At 34.9% G+C, this 12,643-nt stretch overlaps 1 non-coding gene across 1 annotated transcript; it reads left to right on the forward strand.

Moving 5' to 3' along the window:
• The first annotated feature begins 12,257 nt into the window (after positions 1-12,257).
• LOC139078427 (small nucleolar RNA SNORD115) lies at positions 12,258-12,341 on the forward strand. Its single transcript, XR_011531358.1, has one exon. It is a non-coding gene; the product is annotated as a small nucleolar RNA SNORD115 (small nucleolar RNA).
• Positions 12,342-12,643: the final 302 nt, after the last annotated feature.

Consider the following 12,643-nt stretch of genomic DNA (forward strand, 5'->3'; position numbering starts at 1 on the left):
TTTTATTTCTTCATTGATCCAATGGTGGTTTAGTAGCATATTGTTTAGTCTCCACATATTTCTGACTATCCCATTTTTTTATTGTAGTTGATTTCTAGTTTCATAGCATTGTAGTAGGAAAAGATGGTTGAGATGCTTTCAATCTTCTTAAATTTATTGAGGCCTGCCTTGTTTCCCATATATGGTCTATCTTTGAAAATGATGCATGTGCACTTGAGAAGAATGTATATTCTGCTGGTTTTGGATGGATTGTTCTATATACATCTATTACGTCCAAGTGTTTCATTTAAATATACTATTTCCTTGTTGACTTTTTGTCTGGATGATCTGTCTATTGATGTAAGTGGGGTGTTGTGGTTCCATACTATTATTGTGTTGCTGTTAATTTCTCCCTTTGGGTCTGTTAATACTTGCTTTATGTCCTTTGGTGCCCCTGTGTTAAGTGCATATTTATTAATAAGTGTTATGTCCTCTTGGTAGAATGTCCCTTTTACCATTGATATACTGCCCCTCTTTGTCTCTCTTTGTCTTTTTTATCTTGAAGTCTGCTTTGACTAATATAGGTATGGCAATGCTTGCTTTCTTTTGTTTGCTATTAGCTTGGAGTATTGTCTTCCTTCCCTTCACTCTGAGCCTATGTTTGTCTTTAGATCTGAGATGTGTTTCCTGGAGGTAGCATATTGCTGGGTTTTATTTTTTAACCCACCCAGCTACTCTGTGTCTTTTGATTGGAGAATTCAATGCATTTACATTTAAGTGATTATTCATATATGACTGCTTAATACTGCCATTTTATTTCTTGTTTTCTGGTTGTTCTGTGTTTCCATTGTTTCTCTTCCTTTGTATTTCTGGCTGCCATTTCATTTTGTGGGTTTTCTGAGGAGGTTTTCTCAGTTTTCTCTCTTTTTGTGAATAGTGGCTCTTCTCTGATTTTTTGTTTAGTGGTTACTGTGAGGTTTGTATAAAAGATCTCATGCATGAACTAGTCTTTTTTCTCATAGTTTCTTATCTCCATTAACCTAACCATTTTCCATCTCTTTCCTCTTGCCCTTCTGAGTTACTGCTGTTACAAATTGTTCTGGTTTTAATGTTGTAAGTTTGTGACTACGTTGAAGTGTTTATCATTATTTTTGATGCTTCCTTTCCCTTTATCTTCTAAGTTATAATTGAGTATTTGCCTCCTGGTTCTGATAGAGAGCTACACTTTTCTGATTATGTCTATCTATTTATCCGCTTGCTCAAAGCTTTGTAGACCTTGCCTTTTTGCTTCCAGTGTGAGGGCATCTTTAATTATTTATTGTAGAGAAGATCTACTTGCAATGAGCTCCCTCAGCTTTTGTTTATCTGGGAAAGCTTTTCTTTCGCCATCATATATGAAGGACAGTTTCACTGGATAGTGTATTCTTGGCTGAAAGTTTTTGTGTTTTAGTATTTTGAATATATCATTGCATTCTCTGCTAGTCTGTAGGGTTTCCACTGAGAAATCTGCTGAAAGCGTGAGGTTTCCTTTATAGTTTATTTTCTTCTACATCACTGCCCTTAATATTTTTTCTTTGTCATTGGCTTTTGCCACTTTTACTATTATATGCCTTGGAGAAGGTCTTTTAGCATTGATGTAATTAGCCATTCTATTAGAATTGTGTATTTGTAAATCTGAGTCCTTTCCCAGGTTTTGGAAGTTCTCAGCTATTATTTCTTTGAGCAAGCTCTCTGCTCCTTTCTCCCCCTCTTCTTCCTCTGGAATAACTATAATACTTATATTTCTTTTCCTAATTGAGTTGGGTATTTCTCAACGAATTCCTTCTTTTTTTAAACCTTAGTTCTGTCTCCTCCTGCCCCTCTAGAATTTCTATATTTTTATCCTCTAAATCACTAATTCTTTCCTCAATAATATCAGTTCTATTTCTTAAGGACTCTAGATTATTTTTTATTTTGTTAGTTGTGTTTTTCATATCCAGAATTTCTGCTTGATTTTTTTATAGTTTCAACCTCTTTGGTGAAGAGATTCATTTTATTCCTGAGCTCATTGAACTGTCTTTCTGCATTCTCTTGTAAATCATTGAGTTTTTTTATGACAGATATTTTGAATTCTCTCCCATTTAGGTTGTAAATATCTGTGACTTTAGGGTTGTTTCTGGAGAATTGTCAGTTTCCTTCTGATCTGAATTTTTGCTGCAGTTTCTCCTGGTGTTTGATAAACTAATCTTTTGTTGGGGCATTTGTGGTAGTATTAGGTTTCAGATTCCACCTGTTACTGCTAGGAGGAAGCAGGGGCAAAGTTTCTGGTCCAACCTCATCTGCTGGAAGAGGTGGGGGTACTATGAGTGCTTGTGCCAGCCTGGGGAGTACTCAGGCACTCATGTGGACTGTGCTTTGTGGGTGGGGCTTCCCTCCAGGACCAAGGTAGGGCCACTCCTTGGAACCACAGGGGCACAGTGGGCTCCCCAGTTTCCCCACCCCACCAAGAAAGCAATCACAAGCAGGCTAAGGGCTGCTGCTTCTTCTTCCTACAGTTTCCCAGGGCATGTTCCCTCTTTTGGGGCTCAGCAGTACTATGGGCCCTCATGCAGGCCTGGAGTGCACTTACACTGATGTGTAGATCTGCTGCAGTCTCTTCTTGTGTTCCTGCAGGGCCACTGTACTTGGTGGGCAGGACTTCCTCACTGGGACCAAGCTAGGGCCACTCCTTGGGGCAGAGGGGCACGGTGGGCTCCCCCCCACCCACTGGAAAATTGATTATGAGTGGGTAAAGGGCTGCTGCAGCCTCTTCCTACAATCACCCAGCGCATGTTCCCATTTTCAGGGCCCTCATGCCAGGCTGGAAAGCATTAATGTGCATGCACAGGGCTACCAGGGGAGGGCAGGGAGTACTCACCTAGCTCCACCACTTTCTGGAAGGCCAGTCTATCCACTCACATATTTTTAGCTGTGTGTGTCTCTTAGGCATCCTGTTGTGCTGTGTGGGCTCCCTATATTGGTCAATGAATGTCCATTTAGTTCTAGTTCAAAAGGGAGAGGTACAAAGGGGACAGGTCCCTCCACCATGTTGCTGATGTCTAAGTGTAAGCTTTGGAACCCAGCTACTATGCTGCCAGATCCTGACAAAATAGGTTGAATATGATTGTCGCACAGTCATTAAAGTATAAACTGGAACTTGGTCTGATTTACCTATTACTGTTCCCAATACTGACTTAATATTTTTCACAGATACGTTCTGTGTGAGAAACCCACAGAGTAATATAAAAGCATCTTATGCAGTAGTCAACCCTCATGGAATTTTACAGACTTCTGTTCTCTCAGACATAAAATCAGCCCAAGTGGCAAAATGTATATCTATTATACCAGCTGTTAAATAAGCCATCATTCTTTTGAAATTTTTTCCAACTTTATTGAAGTATAATTTATATACAAAAGCCTACATACAAATAATCTATACAATTTGGTGAGTTTGGACATATTAAACACTAATGTTATCACCACAATATAGGCAGTGAAAATACCTATCACCTGCAAAAGATTCTTTGTGTCCATTTTCTGTGTGTGTGATAAGAACACACGAGATCCACTCTCTTAAACTTGCCAGTACGCAATACCTTATTACTAACAACATGCACTATGTTGTATGACAGGTCTATAGAAGTTACTCATCTGGTGTAACTACAACTTTACACCCATTTAATAATTCCCCAATCCTTCCACCCCTAACCCCTAGCAGCTATCATTCCATTATATATTCCTATATAGTTGACTATTTTATTTGCCTCATAAAAGAGGAATCATGTAGGATTTATTTTTCTGACTGACTTATTTCACTTATCCTTTTGTCTTCCAGGTCCATCCATCTTGTTGCAAGTGGTAATGTTTCCACCTTTTTTAAAGCTGAGTAATATTCCATTGCATGTATCTACTGTATTTTTTATCCATTCATCTGTCAATGAGCATTTGTGTTGTTTCCATATCTTGGCTATTGTGAATAATACTGCAAGAAAATGAGAGTGCAGGTATGTCTTTGAGATCCTGATTTCAATTCTTTTGGATATACTGCCAGAAGTGTGCTTTCTGGATAATATGGTAGTTATATTTTAATTTTTTCAGGAACCCCTGTACTGTTACCCATGATGGCTGTAACAGTTTACATTCCCACCAACAGAGTACCAGGGTCCCCTTTTCTCCATTTCCTCACCAACACTAGTTATCCTTTGCATTTCTGATGATAGTCACTCTAACAGGTGTGAGGTGATATCACAATGTGCTTTAGATTTGCATTTACCTGATGATTAGTGATGTTGAGCATCTTTTCATATACCCATTGGACATGGGTATGTCTTCTTTGGAGGAACATACACAGTTGACCTTCCCTATCTTTGGATTCAGAATCTGCAGATCCAACCTACCACAGATCAAAAGACCTATGATGCTTGTTTCTGTACTGAACATGTACAGACTTCTTGTCATTATTTCCTAAACAATACAGCATAACATCTATTTACATAGCATTTACATTGTATTAGGTATTATAAGTTATCTAGAGATGATTTAAAGTATACAGGAGGAAGTGTGTAGGTTATATGCAAATGCTACACAATTTTATACAAGGGACTGGATCATCCATGGATTTTGGTATCTGAGGTGGAGTCTTGGGACCAATCTCTGGTGAACACCAAGGGATGGTTGTGTTCAGGGGTTCTTTTTACCCATTTTTAAATTTTATTTTATTTTATTTTAGTGAGTTGAGTTGAAATTTCTTATATATTCTGGATAATAATTCCTTATCAGATATATCATTTGCAAATATATTTTTTCCCATTCTGTAGGTTGCCTTTTCATTTTATTGCTTGTTTCTTTTGCTATGCAGAGCTTTTTAGTTTGATGTAGTCCCACTTGTTTATTTTTGCTTTTGTTGCCTGTGCTTTTGGTGTCATATCTAAGAAATTATTGCCCAGACCAATGTCAAGGAGCTTTTCCCCTATGTTTTATTCTGGGAGATTTTACAGTTTTAGGTCTTACATTTAAGTCTTTATTTTGGGTTGATTTTTTGTGTATAGTATAGGATATGAGTCCAATTTCATTCTGTTGCATATGGATATCCCGTTTTGTTGGTGCTATTTATTGAACAGACTATATTTTCCCTATTTTATATTCGTGGGACCCCTGTTGAAGACTGCTTAGTTGCATATTTGTGGGTTTTTTCCTGGGCCATGTGTTCTGTTCCATTGATCTATGTGTTTGCTTTTATTCCAGTACCATACTGTTTTGATTACTATAGCTTTGCACTGTAGTTTTGGGTCAGGAAATGTGATACCTCCATCTTTATTATTGTTCCTTAAAATTTCGTTGGCTTTTTGGGGTCTTTTTCAGTTCCCTATGAATTTTAGGATTGTTTTTTCTAGTTCTGTGGAAAATGTCATTGGAATTTTGATAGAGATTGCATTAAATCTGTAGATCCCTTTGGATCATATGGACATTTTAGCAATATTAATTCTTCCAATCTATGAACATAGGATAAATTTCCATTTAATTGTGCCTTCTTCAATTTCTTCCATAAACATTTTATAGTTTTCAGTGTACATATCTTTTACTTCCTTGGTTAGGTTTATCCATAAGTTTGTTTTTTGTTTTTTTTTGGTGCCATTGTAAATGAGATTGTTTTCTTAATTTCTTTTTGGGGAGCTCATTGTGTAGAGAAGCAAATTATTCTCATATGTTGACTTTGCATTCTTCAACTTTACTGAATTCCTTTATTTCCAACAGGTTTTTGGGAGAATCTTTAGACGTTTGTATATATAGATGATGCCATTTGCAAACAGAGACTATTTTACTTCTTCCTTTGTAATTTAGATGCCTTTTATTTTTTCTAATTGGTTATTTGTTCTGGCTTGGATTTCCAGCATTATGTTGAATAGAAGTGGATTGAATTGGCATTCCTGTATTGTTCCTGATGTTATATGACAAGCTTTCAGCTTTCCACCTTTGAGTATGTTGTTAGCTGTAATATATGGCCTTTATTTTGTTGGGGTACATTTCTTCCATGCCTAATTTGTTGAGTATTTATCATGCAAGGATATTGAATATTGTTAAATGCTTTTTATGCATCTAAGATGATCATATAACTTTTATCCTTCATTCTTTTTAGTGGTTTATCACATTAATTGATTTTCTTATGTTGAAACATCCTTGCATCCCTGGGATAAATCTTATTTGATCATAGTATATAATACTTTTAATATGCTGTTGAATTTAGTTTGCTAATATTTTTGAGGGTATTTGCATTGATGTTCATCAAGGATAATGGCCTGTAGTTTTCTTTTTTTGTAATGTCTTCATCTGACTGTGATACCAGAGTGATGGTGGCCTTATAAAATAATTTGAGAATATTTCCTCCTCTTCAATTTTTTAAGAGAGTTTGAGAAGAATGGTGGTTATTCTTTTTTTAAATGGTTAGTAGAATTCACCAGTGATGTCATCTTGTCTTGGGCTTTTCCTTTTGGGGAGATTTTTGGTTACTGATTCAATTCTCCTTACTTTGGTCTGCTCAGATTTTCTATTTTTTCATGATTAATTCTTGTATGTTTTATGTTTCTAGGAATTTATCTATTTTTTCTAGGTTATCTAATTTTTTGTCATATAATTTTTCATAGTAGTCTCTTAGGATCTTTTGTATTTCTATATGTCAGTTGTAATGTGTCTTCTTTCATTTATAATTTTATTTATTTGTCTTCTCTCTTTTGTTCTTATCTAGTCTAGCTAAAGGTGTCAATTGTGTTTATCTTTTACAAAAACCAACTCATTTTTAAATATTTTAATTTTTTTCCTAGTCTTTATTTCATTGGTTTCTACTCTGCCATTTATTATTTCCTCCCATAAACTAACTTTAGGCTTAGTTTTTTCTTTTTCTTGTTCCTTGCGGTGTAAAGTTAAGTTAATTGAGGTCTTTCTTTTTTTCTTAATGGAGGTATTTATTGCTATAAACTTCCCTTTTAGAATTGTTTTGCTGTATCTCATAAGTTTTGGCATGTTGCATTCCATTTTCATTTGTCTCAAGATATTTTTTATTTCTCTTTTGATTTCTTCATTGACCCATTAGTTGTTCAGAAGTGCATTGTTTAATTTTCATATATTTATTAATTTTCCAACATTCCTCCTATTATTGATTTCTACTTTCATACTGTTGTGGTTGGAAGAGACACATGATAATCTCAATAATCTGAATTTATTAAAATGCGCTTTACAGCCTAACATATGATCTATCCTGGAGAATATTCCATGTATGCATGAGAAAAGTATGTATTCTGAAGCTTTTGTATAGAATGTCCTGTGTGTATTTATTAGATCCATCTGGTCTATAGTGTTAAGTCTGATATTTTCTTATCAATTTTCTGTCTGGATTATCTACCCATTATTGAAAGTGGGTTTTTAAAGTCAGCTACTATTATGCTATTGTTGTCTATTTCACCTTACAGTTCTGTCAATGTTTGCTTTATTTATCTAGGTGCTCTGATGTTGTGTTCATATACATTTATAATGGTTATATCTTGTTGAATTGGCCCTTTTATCATTATGTGATGACTTCTTTGTCTCTTGTTACAGTTATTTTTTTGTCTTAAAGTCTATTTTGTCTGATATAAGTATAGCCACTCCTGCTCTCTTTGGTTACTGTTTGCATGAAATATCTTTTCCCATCCCTTACTTTCAGCCTATGTATGTCCTTTAATGTAAGATGGGTGTCTTGTAAACAGCATATGGTTAGGTCTTGTTATTTTATCCATTTAGTCACTGTATGTCTTTTGACTCATAAGTTTCATTTGTTTAAATTGAAAATAATTATTGACAGATAAAGATTTACTATTGCCTTTTTAATTGTTTTCTATTTGATTTGTAGTTCTTTTGTTTCTCTATTCACTTGCCATCTTTCTTTGTAGTTTGATGATATTTTTATAGTTACATGATTTGTTTATTTTCGCTTCAGCTCATGTGTATCTACTGTAAATTTTTTCTCTGTGATTACCAGGAGACTCGCATTTAGCCACTTATAATTATAGCAGTCTAATTTAGGCAATAACAACTTAACTTCAAGTGAATAAAACATCACTATAGTTTTATTTGCCCTCCCCACACTTTATATTATTGATGTCAGAGTTTATTTATTTGTTTAAAATTGTGAATCCATTACAAAGATTTTTCGGTTATTGTTATTTTTAATTCTTTTGTCTTTTAATTTTCATAGTACAGTTAAACTGATTTATGTGCCACCAAACACTATTATGATATTCTGTATTTGTCTATGTATTTACCTTTACCAGTGAGAATTTTACTTTCATATGCTTTTGTATTTATATTTAGTGTTTATGCATTTCAACTTGAAGAAATACCTTAAGCACTTCTTGTAAGGCAGGTCTAGTGGTGACAAACTCCCTTATTTTTTGTTTATCTGAGAAAGTCTTTATTTCTCCTTCTCTTTTAAAGGACAGTTTTGCTAGGTTAATTTCTTGGTTGGAAACTTTTTTCTTTCAGTATTTTGAATATGTCATTCCCTTCTCCCTCGCCTGCAAGATTTCTGCTAGGAAACCCACTTGTAGTTTTATGGGAGTTCTCTTGTATGTGATGAGTCACTTATCACTCACTGCTTTCAAAATTCTCTCTTTGTCTGACTCTCACAATCTAGTTATAATGTGTCTTGGTGTAGATCTCTTTGGGTTTATCCATTTGGTGGACTTTAGAACTTAATAAATTCCATTTGTCTCTCCAAATTTGGGGTGTTTTCCACCATTTTTTAAAATAGAATTTTCTGCCTTTTCTCTCTTCTCCTTCTAGGACTCCCATAATATATTGTTTCACTTGATGTTGTTCCATAATCCTTTAGGCTTTTTTTTTCTCTTTTTAGTTCTTTTCTCTTTTTGTCCCTCTGACTGGATGATTTCAAATGACTTGTCTTCAAGTTCGCTAATTGTTTCTTCTGTTTGATTGAGTGTGTTTTTGAAGCTTTCTATTAAAATTTTCAGTGCAGTTATTGTATTCTCAACTCTAGGATTTCTGCTTGTTTTTTTCTTGTGGTTTCTATTTGTTTGTTAAACTTCTCAGTTTGTTTATGTATCATTTTCCAAATTTTATTCAGTTGTCTATGTGTGATCTCTTTTAGTTCTGTGAGCTTGTTTAAGACAGTTATTTTGAGTTCTTTATCAGGCTATTTGTAGATCTCCATTTCTTTTTTTTTCTATTTCTGTTTTTTTAAGTAATTTTATTGGCATTATAATGGTTTATAACATCATGTAATTTCGGGTGTACATTATTGTTTATCAATTCCTGAATACACTTCATCATACTCACCCCCAGTAATCTAACTTTTATCCATCACAATACATATGAGCCCCTTTGTCCCTTGCGCCCACCCTCCCACCCACTTCCCCTCTGGTAACCACTAAACTGTTCTCTTTATCTATATTGTTATCTTCCAACTGAGTGAAATCATGAAGTATTTGTCTTTCTCTGTCTAGATTATTTCACTTAACAGCATACCCTCAGTGTCCATCCATGTTGTTGCAAACAGGATGATTTCGTCTTTTTTTATTAATTATCTTGACCATTATAATGTTGATACTTATTCTATTTCATATCAGTTGAACAGGAAGCTTATAGTATTAGTACTTCTTCTTTTAAAAATGATAATCTCAACCTCAAGAAATTTTGAATTGATTACAGGGCAACTACGGGGCAAGCATTCAAGAATGCTGATTTTTGTCACAATACTTCAGACCTCCACCAATTGAATGGCTTAAATTTAGAAGAAATGAAAATTTCAAGCCCCACAGAGTTATCAATATTGCCCAAATTAAAGAAGCTTAAATATCACCCTTGTGTTATTGAATATACCGATGGGAAGAAATTTTAACCAATCAAGCTTAATACAATTATATTCAAATATAAAGTCCCTAAACTATAACACAAAACTCCAACTGTTCTCTTATATAGAGCCATTGAAGTCATCTTTAGCCATTGGAGTCCACTTTTTTAAAAAAAGATTTTATTTTTCCTTTTTCTCCCAAAGCCCCCTGGTACATAGTTGTGTATTTTTAGTTGTGGGTCCTTCTAGTTGTGGCCTGTTGGATGCCACCTCAGCATGGCTTGTTGAGTGGTACTGTGTCCATGCCCAGGATTCGAACTGGTGAAACCCTGGGCCACTGAAGCAGAGCACACAAACTTAACCACTTGGCCAAGGGCCTGGTCCCTTTTTTTTTAAGGAACATTATCCCTGTGCTAAAATCTGCCACCAACCTTCCTCTTTTTGATGAAGAATATTGCCCCAGCCAACATCCATGCCCATCTTCCTACACTTTATATGTGGGATGCCACTTCAGCATGGCTTGACAAGTGGTGCATAGGTCCATACCCAGGATCCAAACCAGTGAATCGCAGACTGCCAAAGTGAAATGTGTGAACCCAACTGTTGTGCCACCATGTTGGCCCTGGAGTCCACTTTAACAAAACTGAAATGGATGTACAGATGAGAAAGAAATAGCTCAGTCCAAATGATGAGGGTTAGTTTCTTCAAAAGTTCTAAAGTACATCATCCCATAAAAATGAGTCTACCCTATTTAAAACCTGGCAATCTCCAGTCCCCATACCTAAGGTTTCTAGGATTATTAAATGGACTATACCTTTAAATAGTACTACTGCTAATGGAGTCAATTCAATTTTACTTGTGTGTAATAGGCTTTACCATTATGAAAAGTTTTCATTTGAAAATTAAAATGGTGCCATGATCAAATTAAAATAAATTTACTAAATACCATATTTATAGGTAAATAGAAACTGGGACCACAATTGCAGATTCTATTGATATAGAAATATTGACAAGCATTTTAGTGACTTGGGACAACTACAGAAACACATAATTCAAATGCAAACAGAATGGAATCGAAATATAATACAGGATACAGCAGTAGATAAAAATGAGAATGGAATTGGGAATGAATTTGGAATTGGACATCTGGGAATTAAATCCTGCTGCAAAAAATATACCTAAAGAATTTTCACAAAGCTTCACCTATATAACTGAGAAACAACTAGTTATTCAACAACTACAATATATTCCTACTAGTGTTAAACTACAAGATTGTAGTTTTTCTCTCTTTGTGTCTTATAGTAAGATGTTCTGCTAAGAGTTACACCTTTGCATTGATAAGAGGTGAATGGCATCCTTTGGTCACATATTCATTCCAAATAGATCACTGGACTACTGAAGATTCACCCCAAAGCAGTTAGGTTTACTCATTTAGTCAACCTGAATATTGAGATGGGGTATTCTTATTGAATGACTGGTCTACTTGATGTGATCTTATGATAAAATCTTTGCTTATTACTTGAATCTGATTTGATTGATAGCTAAGGAAATTTTGATTCATTGGTGTCCAGATCAATTAATGTTCAATACTCATCTGGGTCTCTATACATGACTAGACCAATATCTCTATAACCTTAAATGGGATTCTAATAGTGTCAGGCTGCTTTAGGGTCACTGAAGAACTTTCAATAAATGAAGGATCATGCCAACAAAGATGAAAATGTGAGATTCAGTAATTTTTTCTTCCTATTAAACCTAAAATTGATTATATAATGGGGAAATTCACATATATGAATTTCAGCTCCCAAATATCATATTAATGCATTATTTTCAGTATAATGATGTGTATGCTATGAAAAAATCAAAGCTTCCTATAAATGAATATTATTCTCAGTGGTCTGATAGTTGATTTGCAAATCCTAAGTTTTACATGGCTTCAAATGTGTCACTTTAGGAGAGTTCATATTGCAATGGACCATGCCAAATGTTACTGGTATGGCATCCTTTGATATGTAGACAAAGGATGATAAATGGGATGTTCTTGTGTTTGCCTAAAACCACGTGAGTGGTTCTCCAAAGAAACCTGTGTTCTGTGTCATTCTTGTGTAGGGTGATCAATAGTCTATATCCTCTATAATAGGTCATTTTTTTGAGTACTGACCATATTGCTCCATTAAAGAAAGCACTCCAGAGACATATTCCATAAGAGACAGTTCCATGTTTTGATACCTGTCCTACTCCTGTACACCTAGATGATGACTACAGAGGAAGAGCACAGTTTGGCCTGCAGCTTTGGGGAATTAATGTGACTCAGATGCCTAGCACTAAATATGTTAAAGCTCTTGTCCAAATTAGTACCATAATTACCTAGAAAGCATATTCAAGTCCAAATGTATATATGTGGGGGTTGCCATGGCTTGGGTCAAGGATGAAAACTTATTGTCTTGAAGAGAGATGATAACCTGAAAATCATGATCAATAGGATTATGATGAAGATAGACCTAGGTGACAGTCTGGAGCGGTATGTTGGGAAATATTATTTCCTTTCTAGGCATTTTATTTTGGACTTGAGACAAGGAAATCTTAAAAGAAACTCATGTGAGCAGTCCTGTCTTTGTGCTCAAAATTAAAAAATGAATATTCATCCTATAAGCTTTGTTTAAGAGATTTATAATTCTTAACAGTAGGGCACATTCAGAGCTCAGTCCTTCACTGTTTTTCTCTCAATGTGTCTTTGAGTAACACATTCAACTAAGGCTTGTGACACTGCAATGATAATAGATATCTGGATTCCTTTGGTCACTG

The sequence above is a fragment of the Equus przewalskii genome, chromosome 1 (assembly GCF_037783145.1).
Source record: "Equus przewalskii isolate Varuska chromosome 1, EquPr2, whole genome shotgun sequence".
Lineage (NCBI taxonomy): Eukaryota > Metazoa > Chordata > Mammalia > Perissodactyla > Equidae > Equus > Equus przewalskii.